Below are 13,777 nucleotides of genomic sequence, written 5' to 3'. Positions count from 1 at the left end.
GTGGTGGAGACATTAGTCCATTGACGTCCTTTTTAGCTGAGTCAGTGGTCTCCTCATCTGGTAAAGGAACTGGCTCTGACAAGCCTTCTTCATCACGATCTAAGAACTCACTTTGTGGTGGTGGAACCTTTTCTCCGCTGCATTCTGTATCGGAGTCAGTGCTCTCTCTTTGGGGTGATGGTGTTAGTCTTGTCTTGTCTTTTATTTCCAAACCACTGGTGTCTATCTGTGGTACGTCAACTGGTTCAGTAATGTCTTCTGTGTCAAGGTCAGATGTATATTGTTGTGGTGATTGCATCACTCCAGTTGTGTCTTCCATTTCATCCTCAATTGTTTCCATTTGAGGTGAGGACACAAGTTCTTTGATTTCTCCTTCATCAGGATCAACTATTTCCTCCCCATCTGGAACAGAAACTGGTTGAGATATGTTTTCAACTTGAGACTGAAGGTTTTCCATTTGTGGTGAAGACAAAGATTCTGTGATGCCCTCAGCATCATGGTCAGTGGTCTCAACATGTGTTTGAGAAACTGGTCTAGAAATATCTTCTTCATCAAAATCAGTGGCCTCTCCTTGAGGTAAAGTAACAACTTCAAATGTGTCTTCTGTATCAGGCTCTGCTGTCTTTTTTGGTGATGATGGCAACTTTCTCGCAATGTCTTCTTCTTCCGTGTCACTGTCTTCTTTTTTTTGTAGTGGAATTTGTTCAGTTATATCTTCAGTTTCACTTTCAAGTGTGTCTTCTGCATCAGGCGTTGCAGTCTTTTTTTGTGGTGATGGCGACTCTCCCGGAATGTCTTCTTTTTCAGCACCAGTGTCCTCCTTTTGTGGTGATTGAATTTGATCAGTTATATCTTCCGTTTCACTTTCAAATATGTCTTCTGCATCAGGCGCTGCTGTCATTTTTTGTGGTGATGGTGATTTTCCCAGTATGTCTTCTTTGTCAGCGTCAATGTCCTCTTTTTCTGGTGATTGAATTTCTCCAGTTTCATCTTCAGTTTCACTTTCTAAGGTTTCTACATGTGGTGGAGACATTAGTCCATTGACGTCCTTTTTAGCTGAGTCAGTGGTCTCCTCATCTGGTAAAGGAACTGGCTCTGACAAGCCTTCTTCATAACGATCTAAGAACTCACTTTGTGGTGTTGGAACTTTTTCTCTCCTACATTCTGTATCGGAGTCAGTGCTCTCTCTTTGTGGTGACGGTGTTGGTCTTGTCTTGTCTTTTTCTGAACCAGTGCTGTCTATCTGTGGTACGTCAACTGGTTGAGTAATGTCTTCTGTGTCAAAGTCAGATGTATATTGTTGTGGTGATTGCATCACTCCAGTTGTGTCTCCCATTTCATCCTCAATTGTTTCCATTTGAGGTGAGGACACAAGTTCCTTGATTTCTCCTTCATCAGCATCAACTATTTCCTCCATATCTGGAACAAAAACTGGTTGAGATATGTTTTCAACTTGAGACTGAAGGTTTTCCATTTGTGGCGAAGACAAAGATTCTGTGATGCCATCTGCATCATGGTCAGGGGTCTCACCATGTGGTTGAGGAGCTAGTCTAGAAATACCTTCCTCATCAAAATCAGTGGCCTCTCCTTGAGGTAAAGTAACAACTTCAAATGTGTCTTCTGTATCAGGCGCTGCTGTCTTTTTTGGTGATGATGGCGACTTTCCAGCAATGTCTTCTTCCGTGTCACCGTCTTCTTTTTGTTGTGATGGAATTTGTCCAGTTATATCTTCAGTTTCACTTTCAAGTGTGTCTTCTGCATCAGGCGTTGCTGTTTCTTTTTGTGGTGATGGCGACTGTCCCGCAATGTCTTCTTTTATAGCATCAGTGTCCTCTTGTGGTGATTGAATTTGATCAGTTACATCTTCTGTTTCACTTTCAAATATGCCTTCTGCATCAGGCGCTGCTGACTTTTTTTGTGGTGATGGTGATTTTCCCAGTATGTCTTCTTTGTCACCGTCAATGTCCTCTTTTTGTGGAGATCGACTTTCTCCAGTTGTATCTTCAGTTTCAGTCTCAAATATGTCCTCTTCATCAGGCACAGCTGTCATTGTTTGTGGTGATAGTGACTTTCCCACATTGTCTTCATTGTCAGCATCAATGTCCTCCTTTTGTGGTGATTGAATTTGATCAGTTATATCTTCCATTTTACTTTCAAATATGTCTTCTACATCAGGTGGAGCTGTCATTTTTTGTGGTGATGGCGACTTTCCCGCAATATCTTCTTTGTCCGTGTCACTCTCTTCTTTTTGTGGTGATGGAATTTGTCCAGTTATATCTTGAGTTTCACATTCAAGTGTGTCTTCTGTATCAGGGGCTCCTGTCTTTTTTGGTGGTGATGACGACTGTCCCGCAATGTCTTCTTTTTCAGCATCAGTGTCCTCCTGTTGTGGTGATTGAATTTCACCGGTTATATCTTCTGTTTCACTTTGAAATATGTCTTCTGCATCAGGCGCTGCTGTCTTTTTTTGTGGTGATGGTGATTTCCCCAGTATGTCTTCTTTGTCAGCGTCAATGTCCTCTTTTTCTGGTGATCGAATTTCTCCAGTTCCATCTTCAGTTTCACTTTCAAAGGTTTCTACCTGTGGTGGAGACATTAGTCCACTGATGTCTTTTTTAGCTGAGTCAGTGGTCTTCTCATCTGGTGAAGGAACTGGCTCTGACAAGACTTCCATATAACGATCTAAGAATTCACTTTGTGGTGTTGCAATTTTTTCTCCGCTGCATTCTGTATCGGAGTCAGTGCTCTCTCTTTGGGGTGATGGTGTTAGTCTTGTCTTGTCTTTTATTTCCAAACCACTGGTGTCTATCTGTGGTACGTCAACTGGTTCAGTAATGTCTTCTGTGTCAAGGTCAGATGTATATTGTTGTGGTGATTGCATCACTCCAGTTGTGTCTTTCATTTCATCCTCAATTGTTTCCATTTGAGGTGAGGACACAAGTTCCTTGATTTCTCCTTCATCAGCATCAACGATTTCCTCCATATCTGGAACAAAAACTGGTAGAGATACGTTTTCAACTTGAGACTGAAGGTTTTCCATTTGTGGTGAAGACAAAGATTCTGTGATGCCATCTGCATCATGGTCAGGGGTCTCACCATGTGGTTGAGGAGCTAGTCTAGAAATACCTTCCTCATCAAAATCAGTGGCCTCTCCTTGAGGTAAAGTAACAACTTCAAATGTGTCTTCTGTATCAGGCGCTGCTGTCTTTTTTGGTGATGATGGCGACTTTCCCGCAATGTCTTCTTCCGTGTCACCGTCTTCTTTTTGTTGTGATGGAATTTGTCCAGTTATATCTTCAGTTTCACTTTCAAGTGTGTCTTCTGCATCAGGCGTTGCTGTTTCTTTTTGTGGTGATGGCGACTGTCCCGCAATGTCTTCTTTTATAGCATCAGTGTCCTCTTGTGGTGATTGAATTTGATCAGTTACATCTTCTGTTTCACTTTCAAATATGCCTTCTGCATCAGGCGCTGCTGGCTTTTTTTGTGGTGATGGTGATTTTCCCAGTATGTCTTCTTTGTCACCGTCAATGTCCTCTTTTTGTGGAGATCGACTTTCTCCAGTTGTATCTTCAGTTTCAGTCTCAAATATGTCCTCTTCATCAGGCACAGCTGTCATTGTTTGTGGTGATAGTGACTTTCCCACATTGTCTTCATTGTCAGCATCAATGTCCTCCTTTTGTGGTGATTGAATTTGATCAGTTATATCTTCCATTTTACTTTCAAATATGTCTTCTACATCAGGTGGAGCTGTCATTTTTTGTGGTGATGGCGACTTTCCCGCAATATCTTCTTTGTCCGTGTCACTCTCTTCTTTTTGTGGTGATGGAATTTGTCCAGTTATATCTTGAGTTTCACATTCAAGTGTGTCTTCTGTATCAGGGGCTCCTGTCTTTTTTGGTGGTGATGACGACTGTCCCGCAATGTCTTCTTTTTCAGCATCAGTGTCCTCCTGTTGTGGTGATTGAATTTCACCGGTTATATCTTCTGTTTCACTTTGAAATATGTCTTCTGCATCAGGCGCTGCTGTCTTTTTTTGTGGTGATGGTGATTTCCCCAGTATGTCTTCTTTGTCAGCGTCAATGTCCTCTTTTTCTGGTGACCGAATTTCTCCAGTTCCATCTTCAGTTTCACTTTCAAAGGTTTCTACCTGTGGTGGAGACATTAGTCCACTGATGTCTTTTTTAGCTGAGTCAGTGGTCTTCTCATCTGGTGAAGGAACTGGCTCTGACAAGCCTTTTATATCACGATCTAAGAATTCACTTTGTGGTGTTGGAACTTTTTCTCCGCTGCATTCTGTATCGGAGTCAGTGCTCTCTCTTTGGGGTGATGGTGTTAGTCTTGTCTTGTCTTTTATTTCCAAACCAGTGGTGTCTATCTGTGGTACGTCAACTGGTTCAGTCATGTCTTCTGTGTCAAGGTCAGATGTACATTGTTGTTGTGATTGCATCACTCCAGTTGTGCCTTCCATTTCATCCTCAACTGTTTCCATTTGAGGTGAGGACACGAGTTCTTTGATTTCTCCTTCATCACGATCAACTATTTCCTCCCCATCTGGAACAGAAACTGGTTGAGATATGTTTTCAACTTGAGACTGAAGGTTTTCCATTTGTGGTGAAGACAAAGATTCTGTGATGCCATCTGCATCATGGTCAGGGGTCTCACCATGTGGTTGAGGAGCTAGTCTAGAAATACCTTCCTCATCAAAATCAGTGGCCTCTCCTTGAGGTAAAGTAACAACTTCAAGTGTGTCTTCTGCATCAGGCGTTGCCGTTTCTTTTTGTGGTGATGGCGACTCTCCCGCAATGTCTTCTTCTTCCGTGTCACTGTCTTCTTTTTGTGGTGATTGAATTTGAACAGTTACATCTTCCGTTTCACATTCAAGTGTGTCTTCTGCATAAGGCGTTGCCGTTTCTTTTTGTGGTGATGGCGACTCTGCCGCAATGTCTTCTTTTTCAGCACCAGTGTCCTCCTTTTGTGGTGATTGAATTTGAACAGTTACATCTTCCGTTTCACTTTCAAATATGTCTTCTGCATCAGGCGCTGCTGTCTTTTTTTGTGGTGATGGTGATTTTCCCAGTATGTCTTCTTTGTCAGCGTCAATGTCCTCTTTTTCTGGTGATTGAATTTCTCCAGTTTCATCTTCAGTTTCACTTTCTAAGGTTTCTACATGCGGTGGAGACATTAGTCCATTGACGTCTTTTTTAGCTGAGTCAGTGGCCTCCTCATCTGGTAAAGGAACTGGCTCTGACAAGCCTTCTTCATCACGATCTAAGAACTCACTTTGTGGTGTTGGAACTTTTTCTCTCCTACATTCTGTATCAGAGTCAGTGCTCTCTCTTTGTGGTGACGGTGTTGGTCTTGTCCCGTCTTTCATTTCCAAACCAATGCTGTCTATTTGTGGTACGTCAACTGGTTCAGTAATGTCTTCTTTGTCTAGGTCAGATGTATATTGTTGTGGTGATTGCATCACTCCAGTTGTGTCTTCCATTTCATCCTCAATTGTTTCCATTTGAGGTGAGGACACAATTTCCTTGATTTCTCCTTCATCAGGATCAACTATTTCCTCCCCATCTGGAACAGAAACTGGTTGAGATACGTTTTCAACCTGAGACTGAAGGTTTTCCATTTGTGGTGAAGACAAAGATTCTGTGATGCCATCAGCATCATGGTCAGTGGTCTCAGTGTGTGGTCGAGGAACTAGTCTAGAAACGGATTCCTCATCAAACTCAATGGTTTCTGATTGAGGTAAAGGAGCTACTTCAAACATGTCCTCTGCAGCAGCTTCTGCTGTCTTTTTTTGTGATGGCAATTTTCCCACAATGTCTTCTTTGTCCATGTCACTCTCTTCTTTTTGTGGTGGTGGAATTTTTCCAGTTTTATCTTCAGTTTCACATTCAAGTGTGTCTTCTGCATCAGGCGTTGCCGTTTCTTTTTGTGGTGATGGCGACTGTCCTGCAATGTCTTCTTTTTCAGCATCAGTGTCCTCTTGTGGTGATTGAATTTGATCAGTTATATCTTCTGTTTCACTTTCAAATATGCCTTCTGCATCAGGTGCTGCTGGCTTTTTTTGTGGTGATGGTGATTTCCCCAGTATGTCTTCTTTGTCAGCGTCAATGTCCTCTTTTTCTGGTGATCGAATTTCTCCAGTTCCATCTTCAGTTTCACTTTCAAAGGTTTCTACCCGTGGTGGAGACATTAGTCCACTGATGTCTTTTTTAGCTGAGTCAGTGGTCTTCTCATCTGGTGAAGGAACTGGCTCTGACAAGCCTTCTATATCACGATCTAAGAATTCACTTTGTGGTGTTGGAACTTTTTCTCTGCTGCATTCTGTATCGGAGTCAGTGCTCTCTCTTTGGGGTGATGGTGTTAGTCTTGTCTTGTCTTTTATTTCCAAACCAGTGGTGTCTATCTGTGGTACGTCAACTGGTTCAGTCATGTCTTCTGTGTCAAGGTCAGATGTACATTGTTGTTGTGATTGCATCACTCCAGTTGTGCCTTCCATTTCATCCTCAACTGTTTCCATTTGAGGTGAGGACACGAGTTCTTTGATTTCTCCTTCATCACGATCAACTATTTCCTCCCCATCTGGAACAGAAACTGGTTGAGATATGTTCTCAACTTGAGACTGAAGGTTTTCCATTTGTGGTGAGGGCAAAGATTCTGTGATGCCATCTGCATGGTCAGGGGTCTCACCATGTGGTTGAGGAGTTAGTCTAGAAATACCTTCCTCATCAAAATCAGTGGCCTCTCGTTGAGGTAAAGGAACAACTCCAAATATGTCTTCGGTATCAGGCACTGCTGTCTTTTTTGATGATGATGGCGACTTTCCCGCAATGTCTTCTTCTTCCGTGTCACTCTCTTCTTTTTGTGGTGGTGGAATTTGTCCAGTTATATCTTCAGTTTCCCTTTCAAGTGTGTCTTCTGCATCAGGCGTTGCAGTCTTTTTTTGTGGTGATGGCGATTGTCCCACAATGTCTTCTTTTTCAGCACCAGTGTCCTCCTTTTGTGGTGATCGAATTTCTCCAGTTCCATCTTCAGTTTCACTTTCAATGGTTTCGACCTGTGCTGGAGACATTAGTCCATTGACGTCTTTTTTGGCAGAGTCAGTTGCCTCCTCAACTTGTAAAGGAACTGGTTCTGGCAATCCTTCTTCATCACGATCTAAGAACTCACTTTGTGGTGTTGGAACCTTTTCTCCGCCGCGTTCTGTATCGTAGTCAGTGCTCTCTCTTTGTGGTGACGGTGTTGGTCTTGTCCCGTCTTTCATTTCCAAACCAGTGCTGTCTATCTGTGGTACGTCAACTGGTTCAGTAATGTCTTCTTTGTCTAGGTCAGATGTATATTGTTGTGGTGATTGCATCACTCCAGTTGTGTCTTCCATTTCATCCTCAATTGTTTCCATTTGAGGTGAGGACACAATTTCCTTGATTTCTCCTTCATCAGGATCAACTATTTCCTCCCCATCTGGAACAGAAACTGGTTGAGATACGTTTTCAACCTGAGACTGAAGGTTTTCCATTTGTGGTGAAGACAAAGATTCTGTGATCCCATCAGCATCATGGTCAGTGGTCTCACTGTGTGGTCGAGGAACTAGTCTAGAAACGGATTCCTCATCAAACTCAATGGTTTCTGATTGAGGTAAAGGAGCTACTTCAAACATGTCATCTGCAGCAGCTTCTGCTGTCTTTTTTTGTGATGGCAATTTTCCCACAATGTCTTCTTTGTCCGTGTCACTCTCTTCTTTTTGTGGTGGTGGAATTTTTCCAGTTTTATCTTCAGTTTCACATTCAAGTGTGTCTTCTGCATCAGGCGTTGCCGTTTCTTTTTGTGGTGATGGCGACTGTCCTGCAATGTCTTCTTTTTCAGCATCAGTGTCCTCTTGTGGTGATTGAATTTGATCAGTTATATCTTCTGTTTCACTTTCAAATATGCCTTCTGCATCAGGTGCTGCTGGCTTTTTTTGTGGTGATGGTGATTTCCCCAGTATGTCTTCTTTGTCAGCGTCAATGTCCTCTTTTTCTGGTGATCGAATTTCTCCAGTTCCATCTTCAGTTTCACTTTCAAAGGTTTCTACCTGTGGTGGAGACATTAGTCCACTGATGTCTTTTTTAGCCGAGTCAGTGGTCTTCTCATCTGGTGAAGGAACTGGCTCTGACAAGCCTTCTATATCACGATCTAAGAATTCACTTTGTGGTGTTGGAACTTTTTCTCCGCTGCATTCTGTATCGGAGTCAGTGCTCTCTCTTTGGGGTGATGGTGTTAGTCTTGTCTTGTCTTTTATTTCCAAACCAGTGGTGTCTATCTGTGGTACGTCAACTGGTTCAGTAATGTCTTCTGTGTCAAGGTCAGATGTATATTGTTGTGGTGATTGCATCACTCCAGTTGTGCCTTCCATTTCATCCTCAACTGTTTCCATTTGAGGTGAGGACACGAGTTCTTTGATTTCTCCTTCATCAGCATCAACGATTTCCTCCATATCTGGAACAAAAACTGGTAGAGATATGTTTTCAACTTGAGACTGAAGGTTTTCCATTTGTGGTGAGGGCAAAGATTCTGTGATGCCATCTGCATGGTCAGGGGCCTCACCATGTGGTTGAGGAGCTAGTCTAGAAATACCTTCCTCATCAAAATCAGTGACCTCTCGTTGAGGTAACGGAACAACTCCAAATATGTCTTCGGTATCAGGCACTGCTGTCTTTTTTGATGATGATGGCGACTTTCCCGCAATGTCTTCTTTTTCCGTGTCACTCTCTTCTTTTTGTGGTGGTGGAATTTGTCCAGTTATATCTTCAGTTTCCCTTTCAAGTGTGTCTTCTGCATCAGGCGTTGCAGTCTTTTTTTGTGGTGATGGCGATTGTCCCACAATGTCTTCTTTTTCAGCACCAGTGTCCTCCTTTTGTGGTGATCGAATTTCTCCAGTTCCATCTTCAGTTTCACTTTCAATGGTTTCGACCTGTGCTGGAGACATTAGTCCATTGACGTCTTTATTAGCTGAGTCAGTGGTCTCCTCATCTGGTAAAGGAACTGGCTCTGACAAGCCTTCTTCATCACGATCTAAGAACTCACTTTGTGGTGTTGGAACCTTTTCTCCGCTGCGTTCTGTATCGGAGTCAGTGCTCTCTCTTTGTGGTGACGGTGTTGGTCTTGTCCCGTCTTTCATTTCCAAACCAGTGCTGTCTATCTGTGGTACGTCAACTGGTTCAGTAATGTCTTCTTTGTCTAGGTCAGATGTATATTGTTGTGGTGATTGCATCAATCCTTCTTCATCACGATCTAAGAACTCACTCTGTGGTGATGGAACTTTTTCTCCATTGTCGTCTGTATCAGCGTCAGTGCTCTCTCTTTGAAGTGATGGTGTCCGTCCTGTCTTGTCTTTTTTTTCCGAACCAGTGGTGTCTATCTGTGGAACATCAACTGGTTCAGTCATGTCTTCTGTATTGAGGTCAGATGTATATTTTTGTGGTGATTGCATCACTCTTGTTGTGTCTTCCAATTCATCCTCAATTGTTTCCATTTGAGGTGAGGACACGGGTTCTGGGATTTCTCCCTCATCGGCATCAGCTGTCTCTTCCCCATCTGTAACAGGAACTGGTTGAGAGATGTTTTCAACTTGATACTGGAGGTTTTCCATTTGTGGTGAAGACAAAAATTCTGTGATGCCATCTGCATCATGGTCAGGGGTCTTATCATGTGGTAGAGGAACAAATCTTGAAACAGCTTCTTCATCAAAATCAATGGTTTCTGATTGAGGTAAAGGAGCTCCCTGAAATATGTCTTCTGCATCCGGCGCTGCTGTCTTTTTTTGTGGTAATGGCGACTTCCCCACTATTTCTTCATTGTCAGCGTCCATCTCTTCTTTTTGTGCTGATTGAATTTTTCCAGTTATATCTTCTGTTTCACTTTCCATGGTTTCACCCTGTGGTGAAGGGATGAGTCCATTGATGTCCTTTTTGGCTGAGTCTGTGGCCTCCTCAACTGGTAAAGGAACTGGCTCTGGCAATCCTTCTTCATCATGATCTAAGAACTCACTTTGTAGTGATGGGACTTTTTCTCCATTGTCCTCTGTATCAGCGTCAGTGCTCACTCTTTGAGGTGATGGTGTTAGTCTTGTCTTGTCTGTTTTTTCCAAACCGATGGTGTCCTTCTGTGGTCCATCAAGTGGTTCAGTCAGGTCGTCTGTATCAAAATCAGATGTATATTGTGTTGATCGCATCACTCCAGCTTTGTCTTCCATTTCATCATTAATTGTTTCCATTTGAGGTGAGGACATGGGTTCTGGGATTTCTCCTTCATCGGCATCAACTATCTCCTCCCCATCTGAAACAGAAACTGGTTGAGATATGTTTTCATCCATTTGAAGTGAGGACACGAATTCTCTGATTTCTCCTTCATCGTCATCAACCATCTCCTCCCCATCTGGAACAGAAACTGGTTGAGATATGTTTTCAACTTGATACTGAAGGTTTTCCATTTGTGGTGAAGACAAAGATTCTGTGACGCCATCTGCGTCCTGGTCACGGGTCTCATCATGTGGGAGAGGAACAGATTTTGAAACACCGTCCTCATCAAAATCAGTGGTTTTTGGTTGAGGTAAAAGAGCTACTCCAAATTTGTCTTCTGCCTCAGGCGCTGTTGTCTTTTTTTGTGGTGATGATGACTCTTCCGGCATGTCTTCTTTGATAGCATCAATTTCCTCTTTTTGTGGTGATCGAATTTGTCCAGTTATATCTTCAATTTCACTTTCAATGGTTTCTGTCAGTGGTGGAGACAATAGTCCAGCGATGTCTTCTTTAGCTGAGCCAGGTGTCTCCTCAACTGATAAAGTAACCGGTTCTGACAATCCTACTTGATCACTTTCTGGTGATGGGACTTTTTTTTCACTGTATTCTTCATCAGCGTCCATGCTCTCTCTCTGGGGTGATGGTGTTTTGCTTCTCCTGTCTTTCATTTCAGAACAAGTGGTGTCTCTCTGTGTTAAGTGAACTGGTTCAGTCATGTCAGTTATTTTTTCAATTTGAACGGTTTCCATACTTGGTGAGGACAAAGATTCGGTGATGCCTTCTGCATCATAGTCAGAGGTCTCTCCGTGTGGTAGAGGAACTAGTTCTGCAATTTCTTCCTCATCAAAATCAGTGGTATCTCCCTGAGGGGAAGGAATCACTGAAAAGATGTCTTCTGCGTCAGACGCTGCTGTCTGTATTTGTGGTGACTGCATGCTTCCAGCTTTGTCTTCTGGATCAGAGTCAATGTCCTCTTCTTGTGGTTCTCGAATCGCTCCAGTTATTTCGTCCATTTCAGACGCACCGGTTTTCATTATTGGTGATGGTGACTTTCCCGCTATGTCTTCTTCGTCAGGATCAATGCCCTCCTTTTGTGGTGATGGAATTTGTCGAATTATATCTTCAGTTTCACTTTCAATGGTTTCTACATGTGGCGGAGACATTAATCCAGTGACGTCTTTTTTAGCCGAGTCAGTTGTCCCCTCATCTGGTAAAGGAACTGGTTCTGACAATCCTTTATCAGGATCTGAGAACTCACTTTGTGGTGATGAGACATTCCCTCCACTGTACTCTTTATCAGTGTCATGGCCCTCTCTTTGGGGTGATGGTGTTGGTTTTGTCCGATCTTTCATTTCAGAACCAGTGGTGTCTCTCTGTAGTAAGTGAACTGGTTCAGTCATGTCTTCTGTATCGGCGTCAAATGTATATTTTTGTGGTGATCGAATCACTCCAGTTGTGTCTTCCATTTCATGCTCAATTGTTTCCCTTTGAGGGGATGACACAAATTTATTTTTTTCTTCTCTATTGGCGTCAACGGTCTCCCCATGTGGTGGAGAAACTAGCTGAGATATTTTTTCAATTTTAGATTCAACCGTTTCCAGTTGTGGTGAAGGCAAAAATACTGTGATGTCATGCGCATCATTGTCAGGTGATTGTGGTGATGGCACCTTTCCAGCTATGTCTTCTGTATCAGAGTCAATGTCCCCTTTTTGTGGTGATTGAATTTGTAAAATTGTATCTTCAGTTTCACTTTCAACAGTGTCTGTCTGCTGTGATGAAAATCGTTCAATGCTTTCTTCTGTATCGGAGTAAGTTTTCTCCCCATGTAGTATTGGAACTGGTTTTGATATTCCTTCTGTATCAGGATCTAAGATGTCTCTTTGTGGCGATGGCACATTTCCAGTGATGTCTTCGGTATCAGAGTCAATGGTCTCCTTTAGTGGTGATGGCATTATTCTCTTTGGGTCTTCCATTTCAGAATCAATGTTTTCTATTTCTGGTAATTGAACTGGTTCAGTTATGTCTTCCCTCTCAAAATCAAATGGATATTGTTTTGGTGATTGAATTCCTCCAGGTCTGTCTTCCATTTCAGACTCAATAGTTTCCATTCTTGGTGATGACACTAATCCCGTGATTTCTTTTGTACCAGAGTCAACTGTCTCCTTTTGTGGCAGAGAAATCGGTTGATGTATTTGTTCACTTTTAGACTCAATGGTTTCTTTTGTAGAAGTCACAGTATCTGCAATGTCATCTTTATCATCGTCATGGGCCTCTCCCTGTGGTAAATGAACAAGTCCAGATATATCTTGTGTATCAAAATCAATGGCCTCTTCTTGTTGTAGATGAACTACTCTTGACATGTCTTCAATTTTAGACTCAATAATTTCTTGTACACTAGAGTCACTTGTTTGCTTTTGTGGCGATAGTACAGTTCTAGTCATATGTTCTGTTTTAGACTCACTTGTTACAATGTGTGGTATTGGCCCTGATTCAGTGATATATTTGCAATTACACTCAGTGGTCTCTTTATGTGGTCGAGGGATTGGTCCTGATCTGTATTTTATGTCAGGCTCAGTGGTCTGTCGTTGTATTAATGCCACTCGTCCAAATATAACTTCTACCTCAGAATCAGTGATCTCCGTTTGTGGGGATAGCATTGATATAATTGTATCTTCTCTTTTAGACTCCCTGGTTTCCATTTGTGTTGATGGCGCTGACTCAGGCATGTCTTCTGTATCAGGATTAGAGGTCTGTGTAGATAGGAATGGATCTGGCTCAGATATGTATTCTACATCAATCGTCTCTTTTTGTGGTGAGCATGTTGATCCAATGATGCTTTCTTTTTTACACTCATCAGTTTCTATTTGTGGTGATGTCACTGATTCAATTATATCTTCTGCATCAGCACCAACGCTTTCCCCGTGTGGTAAAGGAACGGCTTCAGATATGTCGTGTACATCTGAGTCAATGTTCTCTTTTTGTGGTGATGGTATTGGTCCAGCTGTATCTTCTATTTGTTGTGATGTCACTGATTCAGTGATAAATTCTTTATCAGATTTGTTAGTTGGGATATCAGACACCGGAGTCTCCTCATGTGGTGTTGGTGGTCCTGGTCCAGATATGTCAGTTTCTGTCACTGATGCAGATCGGTGGTCTTGACCAGTCGCACTGACCTGAATGTGATTTGGTGACACATTTCCAGATATGTCATCTGTGTTTGATACTGATGCACCAGCTAAATCTTGAATGTCAATTTTACTCTCCGTGTCATATTTACTCTCCGTTTCATCCACTTGTATTTCTTCGTGTGGTGATGTGAATGGTCTGGAACGGTCGTGTGTATCCGACACAGGGATCTCTTCGTGTTGGTGTTCCTTTCTTATATTACCTGTCACTGATACACTGGAAGAACTTGACACAGAGAATGAAGTTCCCTCCTCTGCGTCTAATTCTAACAAAAGACATGAAGAATAACAAAATAAATAAGTAAATCAACT

The 13,777-nt window shown here is 42.4% G+C and overlaps 1 long non-coding RNA gene across 3 annotated transcripts; it reads left to right on the top strand.

Moving 5' to 3' along the window:
- Positions 1–4,246: 4,246 nt before the first annotated feature.
- On the top strand, positions 4,247–8,511 carry LOC127595712 (uncharacterized). Of its 3 annotated transcripts, none has more exons than XR_007961314.1 (3): positions 4,247–4,417; positions 7,331–7,407; positions 8,422–8,511. It is a non-coding gene; the product is annotated as an uncharacterized LOC127595712 (long non-coding RNA). The 3 variants fall into 3 exon arrangements; XR_007961315.1 differs by lacking the exon at positions 7,331–7,407 and adding an exon at positions 5,438–5,514; XR_007961313.1 differs by lacking the exon at positions 4,247–4,417 and adding an exon at positions 6,344–6,451.
- The last annotated feature ends 5,266 nt before the right edge of the window (positions 8,512–13,777 follow it).

This window comes from Hippocampus zosterae, chromosome 2 (genome assembly GCF_025434085.1).
Source record: "Hippocampus zosterae strain Florida chromosome 2, ASM2543408v3, whole genome shotgun sequence".
Classification (NCBI taxonomy): domain Eukaryota; kingdom Metazoa; phylum Chordata; class Actinopteri; order Syngnathiformes; family Syngnathidae; genus Hippocampus; species Hippocampus zosterae.
The sequence above is the reverse complement of the archived record's forward strand: the minus strand, read 5'-3'. Positions and strand labels throughout refer to the sequence as shown.